The following is a 22,518-nucleotide window of genomic DNA, read 5'->3' on the forward strand; positions in this document are numbered from 1 at the left end:
TTAGTAGGAACTGCCCCAATTATCCTAAGTGAGAAAAGCTGTTCAAATAAGAACCTGACATTTCCTCCTCTCAGAGATTTTGATTACTTTGACCTGCTAACTTGTCCTTTAAGACAAACAATCCAGAATATTAACAACTATTCCCAGTTAAAGAAATACCTTCTATATTTATTCATCCCCATACGACCTTATCCATCGTTGAGCCATTCATTCATTCCCTAACATTTTTCAGGTCTCACGTATATATCTTATCAGTAAAATCTTTAAAGATGAAAACCCGGAAGTGTAATCACGTCTCTGTTCTCACAGAGCTCAGGAAATCCACATCATAAAAGCTCTGTGTGGCAAATCAGGTAAAAACGGATTGTTCTCTAAATGTCTGGAGAGTAAAAATGCCAATCTGAACGTGTATTTTGCGAAAGGCATAGTGGCAGGATGGTGGGGTGGGAAATGGGCCTGGCTGGAAGGATCTCTATATGTGTATTTTTATCATCCATGTGTTGGATGAAGCGGAGTGCTGCCAGATAGCTTCTTTTCGACAGCTTGGAGTTACTGTTGGGAACAGATCCATGTATGGAAGCGAAAGCCGAAAGGCACAGATAAGCAGAGATCCAGCTATGCAAACCATGTTTAGAGACACTTAAAGGACAAGCATCCCAGGTCCTTTCTTTCTGGTAAATTTGGAGAAGCCGTCACCCTGGGTCTTCTTTCACATCCAGCCCATGCGGACTGATCAGCCAGGCTCGACAGAGGTAGGTGCAGGGCTTTTGTGATGAAACGTATCTAAACGATCATTCGTGAATATTACCTCCCAAGCTCTTGATGTCCCTTAAGGGAAACTGCCAGATAATATTTTGAAAAAAAAAAAAGAAAGAAAGAAAGAAAGATTTGGGTTGGGGCTGGTGACTAAGAGATATTTAACAGCTCTGTCTTTACAAGACAGGGCAGCTTGGTTATACAGAGAAAGTGGCAGCATAGAATTGCTCCCAAATAGAATCCCTTTGTCCGGGGTCACTTACTGTTTCTGTGGATACGAATCTCCCTCACCTTTGAAATGGGCCCCAGCTTCCCGTGGGTTCTGATACTGTGTATTTTAGGGGAGGGAGAGAGGACCTGCCCTTTTCCTTGCTTGCGCCTCCGAATCCAGCATAAACTCACATGTGTGGCTAGTTCTTCCTTAGACCGAGGAAGAGCTGCTTGTAAACGACGTTATTATTTTTGGCAGCTGAAGTCATTTTTTGCAATGTTTCTCAGCAGATCGGAGGTTGATTACATCCTGTTCAAAGATTCTTGGGTTGTTTTCGCAAACATGGGGTCTTGCGCAAGTTGAAATTACTGAAACCAGCTGTAAGCACTAGACTTTTCTCAGTACCTTCCACATTTCTCTTTCTTTTTTGTTAATGACTGAAAACTAAGACGCTTGAGGGAAAAGCTGTATGATTATAGTTTTGCCATCAGTGATGTTGGGGGAATAGTAGATTGTGGCAGAATCACAAGAGCTAGATGTCTCGGGGTCCAAAGTGAAAGGAAGAATAGGAAGACAAGACCATACCAGAATCGCTGTGACTCTAGTCTACTTTCCCGAATACTGGTTAACCCAGCCAAAGCATATCAGTTACATGTTGAAATGTTACTCCAGCTAATTACCAAATTGTAATCATTAGGTCATTAAGCAGGTCTTTAAAAATTGTTAGCAAAATCTGTGTACCTCTGCAAAAAAGTCAGGGGGAAAAAACTGCAAGTCATATCTATAAAATGTGTGTGTTTTCAAGATTGAATTAAAAGAAGTTTTACACAAGATAATGGAATTTAAAGTCAAAATTTCTCTTACTGAGTATATTGTGTCTATATTTCAAGGAAGATTTAAACCAACTATTCATTTAAGTTTTTTAACCTTAGGATAGAACATGAGAGAAAAAGAAAAGGTAAGAAAAGTTGAATATGATTTTTCCTTCTCTTATGACAAAACATGACACAGAAAGTGATTAATAAACAAGTGTAAGAAAATAAAACCGCTTGTAATACTGACCAAGGAGATGTTTTTTGGATAAATTAAGTAACTGGGACAGGATATAGGTGAAGTGACTTTAGTTATGTGGTGGTTTCTTTCAAGCTGTGGATGGTCTCTATTACCAAAAAAAGTGGCAAGGAAAGAGAAAACATGGTTCTATTTCAGTAAGAATACATTATCATTACTTAAATAATTATTATTCTAAATTTTCATCAAATTACTCCTTTTCATGTCTAGTCTATTTAAACTGACAGCATGTTAAATTAACAACACATTCAAACTAACCCTTTACACATCTCTAAAATAGGCTTTTACTTCATTTAAAAATATCAATACTAATATTCTGTATCTGCAGGAGAGAGAGAGAAAGAGAGAGAATAAACTATGCCTTCTTTTTTTAAACTAACAGAGCTAACTAAGCTGTCATAACTTTAGCTAAAGTGGAACAGGCCTACAAAAGGATGGTTTTAAAATAATTAAACACTACATACCAGCCAGCTTTCCAAAAGAAACAGCACAGCAGGAGTTTTGGCAATTTTCAATATGTAAAGGTTATTCTACATTATGTCACTAGTATTTGTTATCAGATGCAATGCATATATGACATCATCTACTGTTTTCTCTTTTGCTTATTGCCAAGTACATTTCAAGTGTGCACTCCTCGTGAGAAATGTCTGTTCCTGCTCCTGTTTTTCTTTAGCAAACAAATTTAAGAAGTGTAATATAAGTAATAAAGAATAACTTACTGCTATGTTTATATATAGTATGTCATCTATGAAAAAAAAATTGACCGTCAACTGCTTGCCCTTTTGACTAATGACGTCTTGAGCATTCGGTGATGACTGTACATGTTAGAAAATCTTGAGATCATATTTTGAGAAGAGAATTGAAAGTGTTGACAATCTTGTGTGAAAAAAAATGACTTGAATGCTCTATGCTATAGTTAGCTGATGTAGAAGCAAATTTAGAGTGGCCAAGAATGATAAAAAAGTTGAAATTTGTCCCAAGAGCATAGAGCACAGGTATGAGGCCTCTGTCTGTGAAGGGCCAGACTGGATGCTCCTGGGCCTGGTTGCTGATGCTGCAATGAGCAGAAGGAATTGATGCTTTTAGGGGCTTTGATGGTGAACAATATCCCTGAATACTGGGGGAGAATTTGTAGGAAAGCAAGGGTAGAGATTTGCTTTTCCAGAGGCATGGAAAATGGTGGCCCACAGGACAGGTTATTAAGCGTCAAGGAAATGATAACAATGCTTATGTTTAATAAAAAATTCCGTTGGGAACTTCAGATAAATAAAATTTTCTCTGGTGATTAAAAACTGTGGATATTACGTGGTCCCAGACAAACCACTGAAGATTTCAAGATTGTTTTTAATGACATTAGGCATGAGACTAGCAGATGGTACTGGTGAAGAGTTAGAAGGCCAGAGAGGCTGTATACTTTCTCCAGGGTCAATGAATGGAAGGTGAAGGAATCCAGATCACCTGGTTCTCTGATTAGACCTGATCTGCTCTTGATACTCCTCTTTCAATTTCTTACAGTTACCCTTCCATTTCAAGTGGCCTGGCAAGATATTAGAAGAAAATTCCATGACAGAGAATTGTTAAAGTAGTTTTAAGGTATAGAAAGTAATGAAAGGGGAAAAAATTCCCATGGAGCTTAGTCTGCTGAGGAGAAAATGGCCTTTCCAATGTCATTGACGTCTTCCCAGGAGATTAGCCATGGTTTGCAATGTATTAAAATCACTGGTCAGGGGGATGGGGAGGTTGGGGAGGTGGTTGATGTCCACTGCACCCCTGATGAACTAAATGTGCCCATGGGATCCTGGCAAAGTTCATTTTTTTTAATCTACCCCATGAAATTCTAATATGCAGCCAGGATTGAGAAGCACTTCCTCTTTATAATAAAAAGGTGGTAACCAGTCCAGTTTATTTCATCCAGGTGCATTAACAGAACCACAGCTGAAGATAAAAACAAGAAAAAAAGGGGAAAAAAGTGCTTTTTCCTAGAAAGATGATTTCTTTGGAAGTTGGATTGATGTAATCTTTGCTGATAGGGAGTTCCTATTTAAAAGTTTTGACATATTTAAAAAGAAGTTTTCTTGCCTGCCCATTCTCCCACACTAAGCAAATGTTAACTATATATTAAAGAACCTAAAATAAAATAAAATAATAAAAAGTTTTTGCTACAATAAAATATCGGTACAGATCTGTTTGATATCTCTCCTACTCCCTAGCCTGAAACCTATGCGAATGCTGGCCACAATTATTGAAAGGTAAATGTATATGTGACTTTATGGTTCTTAACCACAGCTGCTAATTTTCATATTGTTTTAGCAAATTATCAAATAGTCATCTTGAAAGGGCATATTAATTTTGGATAGCAACGGTTTTCTAAGGATTAAGCAAATCATTGCCTTTTTTTGATTAAATGTCAAGAACTTTGGAGAGAGGGTGTGTGACTTTATGTGGAGGCTATATTAACTTATCACATATCAATACATATGAATAAGAAACCAATACTAGCCGCAATACTAGGAGGCTATGTAGGGCCACAAAAGACTCCTTCCATTTAAGTAGGAAATGAAGGCTGGGCTCTCTGAGCCCTGCAAAAGTGATTCTAGGTTGAATACAGACAGAGATAAAATAAAGAACTCCTTTAGATTTCAGCTCAGGGTAAAGAGGACTATTCGAGAAATGGGTGAAAGCAGTGATTAAAATTATAACTGCTGAGAGTGATTGGAGTCCGACTGCCTGACTTTCAGGTCTGATTGTTCAATGTCTTAATGGCAGTGTGACTTTGGACAGGTAACATCATCTTTGTAAGACTCTATTTCCTGTGCAAATTATGGACGGCAATAACTATATTGAAGGGATTAAGTGGCAAAGTGCAAATAAAGAGTTAAGCTTAATGGCCTGTAAATGGGGGTACCATCTTTGTAAGCAATATTAAAATCAATGGATTTTTCTTAAGAGACTAATTTCCATCACTAGAAATATTAAACAGAAGAGCGATCACATCTCAGAGTATAGATGAATTCTTAAATCCCTTTCAGTTCAGTTTCTAAAATTAACCCACCACTAACATTGAACATTTGGGAGATATGGATTAAATACCCTTGAACTGGTTGATTATGAACACTGAATTCCCCTCTTCAGATCATACCGTGGTGAGTCTGGAAACTATCATTTAAGATATCAAAGTAAATAAATACAGGTATCTATTCCCTCTTGAATATTGAGAGACATACCAAAAAACCTTCAACAATGAAGTCATATCTTAGTAGAAGAGAAGGGCACCAGCTGAAAAGACATTTCTTAAATCATTTTCTGAACAAGGTCGGTTTTAGATAGAGATAGTAGAATATTAAATATTTACCCTATTTGGAGTAATGTATTATATTCCAATTAATAACAATATGTACTAGTAATAATAACTCTAGTTCTTTACTCTCTCCATCAGCTTGCCCTCTGAGAGATAAGATGTAATCACATGTAAAATGATACATATAGTACTATCTATTATGCTGTTATTATGCTACTATCAATCGCAAGCTGTTGAATTTCATTAAAGAAATATACTTTTAACAAACTATTTCTAAATCTTAACTAATTTTACCACTGCTTTACCCATGTGGATAAAATATTATGAAATAAAAATTCTTTTTTTGGTTAAAACCCTGAGTTCTAGATTCAGACAAATCCATAAAATCCCAACTATGCTTCTTATTGTCACATTGGGCAAATTATCTAATAACTATCTTAACATGTGTTGAACTCTACTGTTTTCCAAGCAGCCTTCTAAGCAAGTCACATATATTAATTCATAAATTCTAACAATTACCCTAAAAGATTGGGAGCCATTTTGCAAATAGTTATGCACAGAAATGTTAAGTAATATGCCCAAGGTCACACAGCAAGTAAACAGAAGAGGCAGAATTTGAAGCCTGTTCTTAGCCTCTGTGTTTTGCTGTCCCACAGCTGTTTCTTGGCCTTTTAAAAATTACAAATAGATTAATGTATGAAAAATTCATGTGCGAGAAATATTCTCATTCTCACTGACAAGAAGTGAGAGCAAACCATGTTATTCTTCTCAGCCTTATTGTCCATTTAATCTGTTTAATGAGTAATCTAATCATTTGAAACAATGTTTCTGAGTATCAACTATATAAGAAATAGCACTGATTGCTCTTTATAAACGAACATTTATAAATTTTTGACTGGACATTTTTCAGAAATAGAGGTTAAATTATTATTTTGTGACTGTATTCCATTCTCTTGCCCTCCCTATCATATTCCTACTTTTCAATAACTGTGTGTCAAAATTTTTACAACCTGCCCCCCAGTCTTCATTGTTATGTAGCAAAGATGATTTGTATAAAAATGATAAAACAAATAATAAAATGAGATAAAAATCATTTAGAAACTTAGTATTGTATTCAGAGACCATCTCACAGACATATTAAATTGCATTTAAATTCCAATTCAAACTTTTAAATGAAGAACAAGAGCGCTACTTGGCATTCAACTTACATTTTAGATTATGCTTATGAGCACTGGACCTTCAGTAATTCAACATGTAATTTTCACCAACATTGTAGTGTTGTGTATTAGTTTTATGAAAATTATAATGAAATATAATATTTTAACTGCGGCGATACAAATTATGCAGGTTAGTCACTTATTTTTTTGCAAAGAGAATATAATGAAAATTACCTCTTTTCACTTTTTATCAGGCATGTGCAAGGGAACAGAGGTCAAATGCACCTTCTACGAGTCTATTTTTACTCTGTTATACATTCAAGACCATTTGTTATATTGTTTCCCCAGAGATGCTTTTGCTACTATTAATTTAAATATTCTTTTGCCTTAAAAAGATAAATATCTACTGTGATTCATGTAGGGGATAGAGAAAGCAAATCAAAAGGTAAGTGACAAACAAAAATGGGGTTCCTGCAGTTCCCATAAATCTATAGTCCCTAATAGGTTACACTTTTTAAACTATCAACAATCAACAACCCTATCAACAAACAGCCATCATAATTAATTAACTTAAAGCACATAATTTCCTGAGCAACTCAAAGCATTGAAAAACTAAAACAAAAACACAGTATGCTAAAAACCAGACACCCAAAGGTTCATTATAAAGACACAAAATTGAAGTAACACTTATATACTTAGCTTTTGTTCAATACATGTGTCCCAAAGCCACAGTTTAGGCCCATGATCTTTTGGGGACTACAGACTGAATAAATAACTAATAGATAGAATGTATGTCCAAAGTCTCATTTTTTCCCCTCATTTGGGTCTAGCGAAAACAAAATGTGCCCAATTTACTGGGTAATTTTATCTTTTTTTCAAGGGAATAGATAATAAATATTCACTGCATAGTTTGAGAACCAGATGTCTAAAAGTTCACCAAGGTTGTGACCTTCCAAACCACATCTTCCACAATGGGATCTGAGAAGGAATTATTCTTCAAAATCTTTGGTGAAATAAGAGGTCCCCTTATCTAAAAACAGCATCTATGAAATATCATATAAAACGAATCTCCATCTCAGATGTCCAGAGGACATGCTAACATTTCACTAGCTCTGAGAAATCCTGCAGAAATCATCTGGGCATGACCCTGTTGTTATGCTAAATGATGGTTTAGAATCCAGATGAGGGGTAGCCCTTGCACTGCCCTCCCTGACCTCACAGCCTCCGTGGCAGACATCAATCATGTCATCGTCACTGACTGAGGCTAGATTTGTCTCAGAGTCAGTCTCTGTAGATTGTTGCAGGCAGCCACCAGTAACTGACCAGAGTTAACACACAGGATGAAATGTAGCTGTCATCCAATCATGGAAAGATTTCCTGGAAATAGTTAACTCTGAAAGAATTAATTAGACACAGGCCTATGGTTTTAACACAAAGGACAAGCTATTTAGTGGGTCTCCATGTGAGAAGAGTAGAAGGATGCCTAGCTTACAGAATGCCAATTCAAGTTCCATCCTTAGCAGCTGCATGCATATACATGCATAGCTACTCCAAAAGTATAGAAGTCTTTTTGAATATTGTTTTTGTTGTGTGGGGGGAGGTGATAAAGGCACAAATCAAACGTTCTCTTTTGATTCAGCCTACTGTAGAAGATATGTTTGTGTACTTGTGTACTTGTATGCCTGTGTGCATTTTTCAATTGTTTCCAGAACACCTAGAATTGAGCTCTCCCAGCATTTCACACCAGTGAAATTATGTGACTCTGTCGCTATACTAAACTCATTGGGTTCCTGGAGCTACATTAAATACCAGGAGACACAGCGCTGAAAGATTTAGTCTGGTGGGGCAGAGGCACACAGGAACAGACCGTTATGAAACAGTTGAAGAAGAACTAGGGAGAGACCTCCCTGGTGGTCCAGTGGTTACGACTCTGTGCTTCCACTGCAGGGGGCACGAGTTCGATCCCTGGTTGGGGAACTAAGATTCTGCATGCCTTGTGGTGTGGCCAAAAATTTTTAAAAATTAAATTTTAAAAATAATAATAATAATAAAGAAGAACTATGGGAAAGAGTTAATAGCCAGTGGTGACTCGGGGAGCAGGCAGCATATGCAAAAGTCTGGAGGAAAGAGGAAAATATGCCACATCAGGGATGGGAAACAACAAATAGTTCAGCATTGCAAGAGGTGGGTGGTTTGGTTGTGTTGATTTGTTTTTGACTATTTAAGTATAATATACCTACAGAAACACGTGGCTGTGCAGTTCAATGCATTTTCATAAACAGAATTCATCCATGTACCCAGCACCCGGATCAAGACACAGAACCATTATGAGCACCTCAGAAGGTCCCCTAGAACCCTCTCCAGATGTTTTCCCCTCAAAGGTAATCACTAGACTGATCTCTATCAGTGTTTTGCTGTTGCAGAAATGTGAGGTGTGGATTAGCCAGGGTCGAGGCTGGAGATGTGATGGCAGAAAAAAAACCTCCCTTACCTTGTTAAGAAGGTGGAACTTGGTTCTGAAGGTAGTGGCAGAGGAGTGGGGGGTGAGGGGGGTGGGGGCACAGAAGGGTTCTAGCCAGGACTGTGACTAGATTTGTGACACCTCTTAATTTTGTATCTTCACTACCACTTCCTGACACAAAGTAGACAATTCGTGTCTGAGGAATAATTGGGTGGCTAAATGGATATTCTTTACTTACTCTAAGTAATGTATTTATTATTGGAAGTCATGTAAAAGTATTCAGATACTCTAACAAATCATACCTGTGCTAAAGGGATACCAAAAAAAGAATTTTAAAATGATTACTTCAGAAGGGACACAGAAGCAGAGGAATGCAAGCAGCTTCTAGAAGCTGGAAAAGCCAAGGAATGAACTCTCTCCTCCAGCCTCCAGTAGGTACTCAGCCTTTGGTTTTAATCCTGTAGGACCCATTTCAGACTTCAGACCTTCATACTATAAAATAATGAATTTATGCTGTTTTAATCCACTAAAAAAATTGATTACTTCGTTCTTCTTTTATGAACGAATGAAATGAAGTATGTAATGTTTAGTTCCTAGCACAAAATAATCGCTCAATAAGTGGTAGCTATTACCGTTATTCATTTAGTAAGCACTTACTGAGCATCTACTATTTCCAAACACTGTGATTTTGTGTATAAAATGATGACTAAGACATAGTCCTTTTTCTCAAAGAATTTATTAATAAAGGTCCAGGATATAAAGTTGAAGAAGACAAAAATTCCAGAGGTTGACAAAAAAGACAATAGTCCGGGACAAGTCAAAAAGGAACATAAAGCCGGGAGGGAAGGTAGAAGCCAAGCTAAAATGTTTGTGCCTTCTTCAGTGGATCAAATGTATGATGTGATGAAAGGGAAGATATACTGGGAAGATAAATCACAGGGTGACGAGTAGGAATTGTTCTAAAGGAAGTTTTAAAGTGACTATACTTTCAATAATATAGCATTTATTTCTAGGGTTATATCCACTTTGGTTTTGTACTTATACGTTGGCCTAGGATGGACTAAATGGAACCCATCCGAATCCTATTGGGGAACGGATGTGTATGCTGGGAAAGGGAAGGACTTTAATTCTTCTAAGATGGCCAGTATCAGGATGATGTCTAGAGATCATGAACACAGTCCTTGCCGCTTCATGGAAAGAGCTTGATTTAGGAAGCACAGTAGAGCAGAGTGGGAAGACAGAGTCCCTCTGATACTTTGATCCCCAGGTTATAACACTATCTGAAACTTGGGCCACTCACTGCACCCACAGGGGCATGATATATTCCTCTCAGTAAACTTTGGTCAGGCCCCACCTGTGTGGGACATGAGATGGGGCCACAGGATTGGAACCCCTGCCAGGTGGGCAATGGGCAACTCCCAAGGAGGTTGATGAGGAACAAACCAAAAGGTGACAGGTGTCCCCAAACCTGCTGAAGTGTTTGAAGGAACGTGTCCCTTCCTTAGTGTGTTTCCCTGTCTTACTAGGAGTCTGTACTGGGTGGTATCTAGAAAGTTTCTAAGTGTCTCTGGCTCACTTACAGATCAATTTTGAAAAACGAGGCAACGAGGAAGGTACATTAAATCCATATGTTTCAAAACACTGCATGCACATCCAAAGAGAGCACTTGCCGATCAAAATACCTTGAACTCAGGGAGATTAATGAAACTGGCAAATTATTTTAAAATGTCAGTGTTCTAAAGTGAGCAAGGGGGAGCAGTTTTTTTTTAACTGTTTTGCTAATTTACGTTGAAGAATTGAACATTATAGAAACGGTATACAAAGAGGATCTATATATATACTCTAATGGAGGTATCAGAGTGCTAACCTAACTGCAGTGTTACAGAGATAACTCAAACAGTACCAACACAAACAAAAAACAGCAGGGTAAGGAGACAGAGAAAGGAGGGAAAGTGCTTTTAGATAGGGTGGTCAAAGGAAATGAAGTTTAAGCAGAAAACTAAATGCAGTGAGGAAACAAGTCAGGTGAATGACTGGGGAGAAGATTTCCAGACAGACAGAAACCCAGCAAATGTAAATGCATTGAGGTAGGAGCATACTTGATCTGTTCTAGGAACGATAAGGAGCCCAGTGAAGCTCGATAAAAAGTAGGAGAGTGATTAAAAAAATGACACCAGAGATATAGCTAGCAGCTAATGCATTAGGTCTTTGAAGCCCATAGACTTGGAAGACTCTGTTAGGGGACTTTAATTCCAAGAATGCTAGGCATCTGCTGGAGGATTATGAACTGAGACATGAAATGAACTAATTTACATTTTTAACACTCAATTCCAGCTGCAGTAGGGAGGGAGGATTAATTGTAGAAAGGTAATAAGTAAATAAAGTCAGCAAGCAGGTGATTGCGATAGACACCTTATAGGTCGAATGTCTACATAACTGGTCATCAGAATCAGAACATTTTTGAGAGTAAAAAGAAGAAGAATTAATAATCACACTGGATCAACAGCAGTGAACTGGGAGTGTCCCAGGCAAACTGGGACATATGCTCGCCCTAATTAAAGGGCTGTTTTCAAGAATAAATTAGTACTGAGTAGGTGTTCAGAGAAAAGCAGCCAAAATTAGTAGCTACCACACTCTTTCACCAAATACTAGTGAATTGAATATTAATGGGTTATAAACTAAAAATAATTCTATGAGTGAATAAACTAGGGACTGTTTAAACCCAGGTAAACTGGTTCTTAAACTGAAGGAGTTCTTGGAGCTTTTAAGAAACTAATTTGCTTTGGGAATACCTAAGCACTGTTATCGTAGGCAGTGTTTCTTGGTTTTCTATAGATTTTTTTTTTTTCAAGGAGATAATATCTTGTGACGCCAGCCTTCCATGGAACTTGGTATGGGGAATAATGGTCCCAGAGAAATTTTGGTTTAGGGATAGAGTGGAGAGGACGATGGATGGATATGATTCTATTGACCCAGGCATTTTAGTTAGATTACTGGGTAGATAACTCAGTGGTGTGAGGAGCTCCAAACTGCAATTTAAAAGCAGCGTCATGCTGATTTAGCAGCTACCAAAATATCAAGGTTGTTCTTATACTCTGTAGATGCAAAAAAGCCTTTTTTCATTTTCCATGAAAATCTAATATTAGCTGTGTGTTCATGGTTCTATGGACTTAAGTTATGCCTGGGAATTTTTAAAAGTAAAAGCTTCTTGGTGCTCTTTTCTTCTCCCCCAGTAGGGAGTTGAGATCAGAGTCAAGATAGTGGGTCAGAAAAACAGACTCTAAATTGCCATGAATACAGAAGCCAGAAACATGCATGGAAAACTGAAGTGTGTGAAGTATGAAGGCAAGAAGATGAGTTCAGAAGTGAAAGAAGTACCTAATCTTGTTAGGCACCCAAGCAGAAAGTTGCCCTGGGTCCTAGGATGGAGGCTATTGCTTGCAGCTGCTTCCCACACACGCTGGTGGGAGTTGAGTGGGGGAGGCAGTAATCAGAATGCTTGGGGACTGTCACCAACTTCCAGATACTGGCTTACAAACGATCGACAAATTCCTAAAAGGTGCTCAAGGAGTGCCTCTTTAAATCTCTTTTTCTACTTAATATTCCTTTGATGGGGTGCCAGGGGGCAGTTATGATTTCTGCTCCTATGACTACTACTAACAATGGTAGTTAACACATAAAGCAATTTCGACATGCCAGGCACTTTCGTCAGTGCTTTTACGTACCTTAACTCATTAAATCCTGACAGTAACCTTATAAGCTGGATCCTATTATCATCCTCATTTTCAGGTGAGGAAAATGATACAGGGAAGGCCTAAGTAAATCTGCCTAAGGTCACACAACTAATAGGTAGTAAAGCTGGACAAATCTGGTTCCAGAGTCAATGCTGTTACTCACTCCACTATGGGCAAGTTCTTCATAGAAATTAATGGAGAAAGGTCAGTAAATTTTTATCTAATTCTAGTCCTTATGCTCATATAGAACATGAGTCCTGTTCCAACTGACATCCCTTGATGTCTCTGAAGACCAGCAATTATTACATATCTCTCAAACTTTACAGCTCCAGTTTCTTCGTGGGTGCTCTTATGACATGTGCGTGAATTCCTACTTAATGCAATGCCTAAACTCGTCTTTGAATGTGCACTAGTTTTTTCTATTTTGCTGTTTATTTAGTTGATGTGTTGAGGGGGGTGAGAGCCACAACTCAGTCAAGAAGTACTTGTAGGGGATTTTGAGGGTTCCAGGTGCAGGACATTGAGAGCCATCCTTTTTAAACTGCATCTGTTAAGATGTCTGTGGATCCTAAGGGTCATCCACCTTGTTTTCATTCTGCAGCTTTGACATCTATTGTAAATGTAGAGAGAACGGCTTTTATATCTTCATCTGAAACTCTGACAAAGTATTTGGCCAAAGCCAAGGACAGTGACATATAGCACATCGCTCGCTTTTTATCCAGCCCGAGTCAGCAGTCTTCGAGCACGGTCGTTTAGTAAGGACTCCACCTAATTGCACTATCAGGCAGTCCATTTGGTCCCAAGTACTTTTGTATAGTTATGTAAAATATCCTGATGAAGGTCAGAAATCACGTACCAACAGCATTTTTCTCTTCAGTTAGTTTAGCATCCCTCAGTGTCATGAGGTTAGTCTGACCTGACTTCAAACGTTGAAACACTGTTTGCTTATTTGCACTTTCACAGCTCCTCTTCCAATCTCCAGATCCTCAAAGAGTACTGATTGGTTCAATGTTCTCTTATAGAAAGGTTTCATCCACTGGAATGTAGTTTACTTATGCAAAGCATCTGAACAAATTTAGAGCAACCAGGTACTATTTTACCATCACTTTTATCTTTGAGTCTAGTTTCCCATTACTAATATTTACTGTCCACTCTCCCATCCATACATTCAACTGTCTATTCAACGTATTTCCACAGATCCCCTGACTTAAACTTAGCATTTTCCAAATTAAACTCATCGTGCTACTACCCACCTCACTGGTGTTTCTGGTTTATCTAATGTTTTGATTAACCTTAAACCAAGAAGTCAGCTTAGACTCCTTTCTTTGACTGGCTGTCTCCCCACCACAGCAAATCCATCCCCAAATCTTTTAGTTCATACCTCCTGAATGTCTCTTATATCCATTACCACTGCCTTTTATAGCTTATTACATGAGTTATTGCAACAGCATGCTAAAAGATGCCCTTCTCCCATCCTGGCCACTCCCAACTATCCTCCACTTGGTTGCCAAAGTGATCTTGCTAAACACCATCTTGATCTGGCATACACATATGTAAAATATTTTAATGAATCCCTATAACTTCCAGGATAAAATCCATATTCATTAGCTTGGTACCAAAGACCTTTGAAATTGTAGCCCTGCCCACATTCCTAAGCTTGGCCCTCTCTATCTCCCAATAAATGTTCTTTGTCCCAGCTTTACCAGACTACCTATGGTTCACTGAAATAGTTGAGTGCCTCAGATCTCCATCTTCTCACATGTTCATTACCTTCTTTCTTCAGTGTTTTTTTTTTCCTCTTTTCACTTAACAAACCCTGCACTTGCTTTAAGACTCAATACAAGAACCATTCTCTCCATGATGCATCCCTTCCCATCATCCAGTTCTGATTCGTATCCTCCCTTTGTGTTCCTACTGTACCCTGAGTGTATCTCCGTGATACTACTTAGTATTGTCAATGTGTATTTTTCTGCCTCCGTATTGGACTCTAAGCAACTTGGGGACACGTACTTATCTTACTCATCTTTATATATGAAGGACTTGGCACAATGTCTGGCATACGGTGGGTGTAGTCCATAAATGTTTATTGAATAATGAAATGAAGAAGTCAAAATCATCCTCATTGGATGAGGAAGTAGAAGAAAATGTACTCTAAGGAGTTATGTTTTTCTCTTATCTTCCACACACCCCCAGCAGAAGGTCTATTCCTCATTTAGCTGCAACCTGTTGAGCTAATTTAAAAAATCTTATTTGTTCTTTACATTCTAAGGTCCACCTGAATAACTTAAAACCATATTTTTTATAGCATTACTCATTCACATGATGTGTGAACTTGGGTGGTTGATTAAGCCCAAAATTTGCAGTCTGTTTATTGTAAAGCTACCCAAACTCAAAAGCTATCAACCTCACCAGCCTCAACATGAGAAGACTTACACAGAAGAGAGGGTAATTGAAATCTCTCTCTTTTAGATGAATATTTTCCTTTTAATTATTTTATCTTCCAATAGTAATAAATATTCTGAGAATAACTTTTCAAAAATCAAGCACTGGTTTATCTGGTTAGAAAGGGCAAAAATAACACATGGTGGTAACTCGAAGCTTCCATTAGCATTTCTAGCTACGTCATCCAGATCTTGATCCGACTGTTGGAAGCACTTGTCACGAGCAGTATTTTCTGTCTTTAGACAGTTCTGAAATCCTTTGAGTAATATTTTGAAAAAAATTTAAGCAGACAAAGCCAGACACAACTTGGGTAATACCTCCATTTGGATCTGGAAACTTGCCTCAGTTTACCAATGTACACATGGGAAATACCAAGTATTTCTAGTCACATCATCTGTTTATTTAGAACAATGTGGTATCCCATTTACATAACATCTGAAAATTTAGATAGAACCTAAAATTTGATTTAGGCTCTGTATTTTTCCATTTATTAAAGTGTTTCCTGCTGATGAAGGAAAAAAAATGATAATGAGTAAGCGGTGAGTGCCTCATAATTGCTGGAAGAGTTTTCCCCAGAGCTCTTCAAATGTATCCCTGAGTGGGTCTGCTTAATTTAAAAAAAAGAAAAAAGATAGATGATACTGTTTGAGAACCAAATAATTTCCAACATCCAACAACTGAAGAATCACTGACAATCCATTATGTTAAAGGTTAACCCTATCAACAAAGGAGGTAAGTCTTTAAACAGGCACCAGTTTCAATGTTTAGAGATTAAAAGAGAAACTATTACACTCAAAATCCTATGTCCTGGCTCCAAATTCCAATTCTGTCACAAAGTAAATAATTAGCAAGTCACTAATCTTCTCCAGACCTGTGTTTCCTCTATAGGATGAGGTAGCTGGGCTTCATAACCACTGGAATCCCTTCTTGCTATAAAGTTCATGGTCAAAAGTTGGGTGAGACAGTGGAGTCATAGACTTGTAACAAGGCTCTCATTGTACATGTTGGTTTTTTATCTGTGGATACATCTGTGATTTGCTCCTACACCCACTCTTTGTTCTTGGTATTGCCTATCATTTTTGCATAAATTGTCTTAGTCATTGTCATCCGATGAAAAATTAAGGAAGCATAATTGGAAAAGAAATAAAAACATGCTTTAAGAGTGTGTCCTGAGCTTGGACCCTTCTCTTTTCTCCTACACGTTTAATATAGGATACCTTATTCCTCAGAAGACACTTTACTTTCACACACAAAGAGAATAATAATAAAAATTATTATTATGACTCTCATTTGTTGAACTACTGCACTCTAGGCAGACGAGCCAGAATTTGAACATATGTCTGCCTGACACTAAAATTTATGCTTTTTCCACCACATCTTATGACTCGGATAATCACTGTTCAAAATGGCACTTTTTATTTCATGAACATTAAAGAAATTGCGCCTATGAACAATCATAAAATTGTGTGTCAACTGATATATAGCTTTTCAACTTTATCTTCACTTTATTTATCATGGTGCTTATGTTAAAGGTAAACAGCCAAATCCAGTGTCAAATTTCATCTCCGAGCAGTATGACTTGTTGCTCAGGTTTTAGCTTCAGTTCTTCATTTGTAAATGGAAGATAGTAATATAGGCTTTGGTGGGGGAGGGATGGCCAAATGAGATGATGGCTGAGAAAACATAACAACATGATACATGACAAATAGTTCCCCTTCATTTCTTCCCCGTGTATTTCCCTCTGCATTTTCCTTAGATAATACAACAAAAATGATCAGACAGAAAGGCAAACGTTCTTGCCTCTGATCCCAGCTCTGCCAATGGCTGACACAAATTACATTCGTGAATGAATGACATGAACTTTCTTGACCATCGGCCAAAGGAGAGATGAAACTAAATAACTCTAGGTCCCATTTGGCTTTACATATTTATAATTTATTTAATCTCAAAAGCAATTTCTCATGCTTCTGTTTCCTCTTTGGAACCTGGGGTTTATTTTTAGTGTATACACTAAAAACATTTTTCAAAAGAACTGTTAGATTGAGGACAAAAGTATCCAGGTACCTAAAAGAAATAACAAGGAAAACAGGTGGATCATCAAAAGGCAGTGAGACAGCCAGACCCATCAGGTCTGTTTGTTATTAGAACTTGGGCCAAATGATTCAAATATTTGATTGTAGTGACAGCAGAGGCCTGCAGAAGGGAGAAGGTACACACGCATTTGGGTAGATCGGGTCTGATCTCACATTTCTCAAAGCTGCAAAAAGGGAAAAAGTATCCTTAAAAAAAAAAAAAAGTTGGGAGAAAGAGGGAAACCCCATTACAGATAGCTCCTGATGCTTTCCTCTGACATAAATAACATGGGAAAGATCACTGGATGATGATGGCAGGAGAACTGGGGTCTAGGCTAGGTTCTCCAACTCGCCAGTTCTGTGATCTTGGTAAATTTATATTCATTTTCCAGATCTAAGCTTCTTCGACCATTAAATAATAGCTTGAATTGATAATCAGCAAAAGTCCTTCATAATGGCTGAGTTTTATGCACAGGAGAAACACGGATGTTACGTAACATCCTTTTTCATATGGAGAGAACCTCTTTTTGTGTCAGTTTGTCTCTGGGCCTTACAAATGCAGAATATAAACTCTATATTTTATCATGCAGCTTTTTATTTTCACATTCTTATAGTAAAGAAGTATAAATTTGGTAGGAAGTGTAGTGAATGGCAGGGTCTTCAAGTTCAGATTTGAGAAAATATTGCTTATTGATTCCTCAGTGTCCCTGACTTGTAAACATTCTTATTCTGAATCTAGCATAACACGTTTCTCTCCAATATGATTAGCATCTGTGTTCATAAGTTCCAACTAGATGTCAGTCATCATAAAGCTTTACTGTGCTTTATACAGTAATTTTTGCTTCTTTTCTCTGATATTACTAATACCTTGTATTCAATATCTTTGCTAAACTTACAAGTCTTTCAAATTTTATTCTTGGACATCTCTGGTTATATGAATAGACAGTTGTGAATCCATGACTTCTTCCCATTCCCCACAAATCATCTCAAAATATTACCATGTTATGTGCAATTTCACACTTTCAGCATGTACACAGAATTTTTCATTTATTGAAGTTTCATTAAGTACTTAAAAGATCTCATCTTTTGTTTCCTCAACACTCATTGGAATGCTAGGTATCTAGGAAGTTCTAATCAGTTTTGAATAAATTAATATATTTCTATTTATAAAAGGAAGCACAGTTTATGTATTCCATGTATGAGTGGAAGATTTGGAAAACAAAAAATTAGAGGATATGAAAGGAGTAAATGAAGATTTAAAAACTACACAATGAAAATTATTCTGCATTTATTACCTTCTGAAATACTTTAGTTTCTATTTAGAATCCAAATCAATAACCAAAGGTTAAAACAATAACAAGAAACCAATCTCTCCATGCTTTCCAATGAGCCACATATTTCAAAGTCAAGCACACTGCATCTGCCCTCATAAATAATAAACATTCCAAATGATTTATGATGTTTAAAAGATGCATATTTTCCTTGGATATGAGTAAAATATCCACACACTTCACTAGCTTCTTGGTGGAAGAAAAACTTATACATATTTAATGTCATCAAAACTCTCATGGATGTGTCTTGATAGTCAAGGAAAAAACAGATTTTTGTGTTCATTTTTAACACAGGTTTAATAGCACAATGTAAAATGTTAAACGTATATCATCATGTCCCCCTTTCACAAGCCCCTGGCAGCCACCGTTCTACTTTCTCTCTTTTTTTTTAATCTCTATTTTTCCCCCTCTCTCTGACCTCTGGTAACTCAGACCTATTCTACTATGAATTCAGCTTTTTTGGTTTGTTTTCAATCTTATTGAGAAATAATTGACATACACGACTGTATAAGTTCAAGGCATACAGCATGATGGTTTGATTTACACATATTGTGAAAAGATCATCACAATATATTCAGCTAACTTCCATCATCTCGTATAGATACAACGAGAAGAAAAGAATAAAGAAAAAAATTTTCTCCTTGTGATGAGAACTCTTAGGATTTATTATCTTAGTAACTTTCCTATATGTCATACATCAGCATTAGCTCTAGTCATCATGTTATACCTGACATCCCTGGTGCTTATTTACCTCATAGCTGGAATGTTGTACCTTTTGACCACCTTCCTCCAATCCCCCATCCTTGCTCCCTCTGCTTCTGGTTGTCACCAGTCTGATCTCTTTTCTACGAGTTTGACTTTTCTGTTTTGCTCGGTTTTGGTTTTGGTTTTTTTTAGATTCCACACAAAACTGAGATTGTACAGTATTTGTGCATCTGTGTCTGGCTTATTTCACTTAGCATAAGGTCCTCCAGTTTCATCCATGCTGTTGCAGATGAGTTCCGGAGATGGATGATGGTGATGATTGTGCAATAATATGAACATCCTTAATACCTAATGAATGAACTATGCATCAAAAGTTGGTTAAGATACAAGGGTGAAATCTCATAAATATATTGTCCAGCAAAAGAAGTCAGACACAAAGAAGTACGCGTTGTGTATTCTCTTCATACAAAGGTCAAAAACAGGCAACGCTGCTCTATAGTATTAGAAGTCAGAAGAGTTACTTTTGCAGGGGAGGGAACTGCCAGGGACTCAAGGAGGACTTCCAGAGTCCTGGAAATGTACTATTTCTTGATCTGAGTGGTGGTTACCCAGTGTGCTCATTTTATGAAAATTCACTAAGATGTATACTTACGTATATGTAGGCTAATGCATATACTTTCCTATATGTATGGTATTTTTTTGGTAAAATATATGAAGGAGTAAAAACAAGAATGGTTAAAATAGTAAGTTTTATGTTATGTGTTTTTCACCACAATAAATTAATTTTTTAAAATGTTTAAGGAAATGGTTATCACGTGAAGGTGAGTGAGTTTCCTCGCTTCACACTGGGCTGTAAAATCTGAGGACTGCCTTTTTAATAAGGTGATACAGTATTGGCTTTGCGGCTATTTAGAAAAATGTTTTGTTGGCTAAAGTTTAGGGATTGTTCCTCTGAGAGAATCCAACATTCTGATCCTTTCCTGGCCCAGGGACCAACCCCACAGAATGCTGTCAGGAAGCCATTTCATGGCTCTACTTAGAGCCGAAGCCTAAGAATTAAGTACTGCGTCTGTCTCAAGGAAGAGAACTGTGTCTGTCTGTTCTTCCACCCTCCAGCTTTCTTCTATCCTCTCTCCTTCTTCCACTAAAGTGTTCTAATCCCACAGTGAAACTGCGTCTCTCCCCCACTTTCCTTTCAACAATATGCCACAGTCCTCTTCCCACCAGAGCAGAAAAAGCTGCTCTGGCATCTTAAAGGAGTAACACAATGTCAGAAAAGTGAGAGGAGACGTTTAGGTTTGTGAAAAGGCACAGAACCATGACCTTGGGAAGACAAGTTGTCCCTACTTTCCTCTGCCCTGTACCCCACCTTATGAGGTCTCCATTTCCCATTCGGCACCCGGTCTCTATGTCATGCTGACCTTAACACAAGTACTTTTTTTTTCTTTCTTTTATGGCCACACAGCATGGCATGTGAGATCATAGTCCCCAACCAGGGACTGAACCCACGTCCCCTGAATTTGAAGTGCCTAGTCTTAACCACTGTACCACCAGAGAAGTCCCAACACAAATACTTTTGCCTATATATTTCTTTTTGGTTTACAAGGCTCGTGTAATCCTATTTAAGCACAGCAAAATTTGAGGTACATTATGCTTTTGCTTTACAGATGCTGAAACTAAGCAGATAGACCTGATTTCTAACTCAGTGTCTGTTGTAAATTACCAGCAATGCGTCCCCACAGTCTGGTCTCTTAAGTTCTCTAAGCCTCAGTGTCCTATTTGTGAAACTGGGATCCTGATAACCTCCTAGGCTGATGCAGCAGCTACAGATGTTAGCAAAGCACTTAATGCTGTGCCTGACACAGAGTAAGAACCCAATCAATGACAACTATCCTAGTTACAGTATTATTGTGACTGTAATTATGATTATCTTGTGGGATTCTAACACAGATCTTCTACTTCCAAACCCAAGATTCTTTTCTCTATCACAGAGCCAGTGTCTGCAACAGCACTCCAAACCCCTGTGCAGATGGAAAGCTCAGTCACAGAGCACAGAGTGTATCCTCTCTCCGCTTTCACTGAAATATTACAATGAGGAGAAGATATTAAGAATTCTAAGACATCAGCACAGTCCTGAAAAATCTCACTCACGTAAAGAAATCAGATGCTGTGTAATACTAAAACAACACCAGGAAAGAACTCCTGTGAACTTAAGTAACCTTTACAAGTAAAGATGATTTAGGGTGGGAGGAAGACAAAATATGAATGAGGAAATGAATGGCTTAGTGCCAGAATCTTTGCTTTGCTTTTCCTGTTCCCCATCCTCTTCACACTGGCCCACCCCCACCCTGCCCCAGCCTTTGCTCACTTTACCTACCCTCCCCCCCCAAAAAAAAAACAGTTGGTTTTGTTCAAAAGTACACTGTCAGATGAGACTTCCCTTTTGACAGTTAAAAGGGAACATACTCATTCTTTCCACGTGCTGAACAGGCTCTCAAGAATAAAAAAAGAGAGAGAAGAAAGAAACAACTTGAGAGTGAGCAGTCTGGGAATCGTGTTTCCGGAGAATTTGCCTGCACATTTATGAAATGAGATGGCAGGAGTCAATCCTAAGAGTATTTTAATGACTTGAATCTCCTAAATTCTATCTCAGGGCAATTCCCAGTCATTTACAGTCTTTCACCAGCTTTCTCAGTGTGCTTGGGGGAGACGAGAGGAGGAATGTGGATAAAAAAGCCTTCACTTTCAGTCTATTTCAGTCCACAGAAGGTGTCCCCCTTGTGGTAACAGCAAAGGCTAGTCTGGCATTTCATCTAATCTTGTGATATATCACACATGTACCAAGAGCTTTCATTTTCTGCCTACCTACCCTTTTAATAGCTCTTGCGTCTAAAAGGGTAAACGTTCACTCAAAGACTCATTCCTACCTGAAAGTTAATGCTAAACTCAAAGCAGATATGCAGTCAGCTGGCTTTAAACTTTTTAACCTCACTTATTATTATTGTTATTTTAAACTTCTCCTTCCTTGGGACTGGTTGTATTGTTTTTCCATGAAGTAATATGAGAGATTAAGATGGTGTTATCTGTCCAATAAAAGTTTACTTACTGGAGCATGAAAAAGTGCTTAAGCATCGGTGTCTGTTTCAATGCCATGGTTGACCATTAAGCTTTCTCAATTACGCAACCCAGCCTTGATGTTTTAGCAGAGATGGGAAAACTGGTCTGAGTCAGCAGGCGCCGCAAAGGGCTTCTTTCACGGCTGTTCCTCTCTGCTCGGATT

At 37.8% G+C, this 22,518-nt stretch overlaps 1 protein-coding gene across 1 annotated transcript in view; it reads left to right on the forward strand.

Annotated features, from left to right (window-relative positions):
• The first annotated feature begins 648 nt into the window (after positions 1 to 648).
• The window catches only part of SLC8A1 (solute carrier family 8 member A1), a 408,133-nt gene continuing 386,263 nt past the window's right edge, over positions 649 to 22,518 (forward strand). The window contains exon 1 of the mRNA XM_057740995.1: positions 649 to 752. The gene's annotated coding sequence lies outside the window, so the exon portion shown is untranslated. The remainder of the gene's footprint in view (positions 753 to 22,518) is intronic.

Source organism: Hippopotamus amphibius, chromosome 7 (genome assembly GCF_030028045.1).
Source record: "Hippopotamus amphibius kiboko isolate mHipAmp2 chromosome 7, mHipAmp2.hap2, whole genome shotgun sequence".
Classification (NCBI taxonomy): Eukaryota; Metazoa; Chordata; class Mammalia; order Artiodactyla; family Hippopotamidae; genus Hippopotamus; species Hippopotamus amphibius.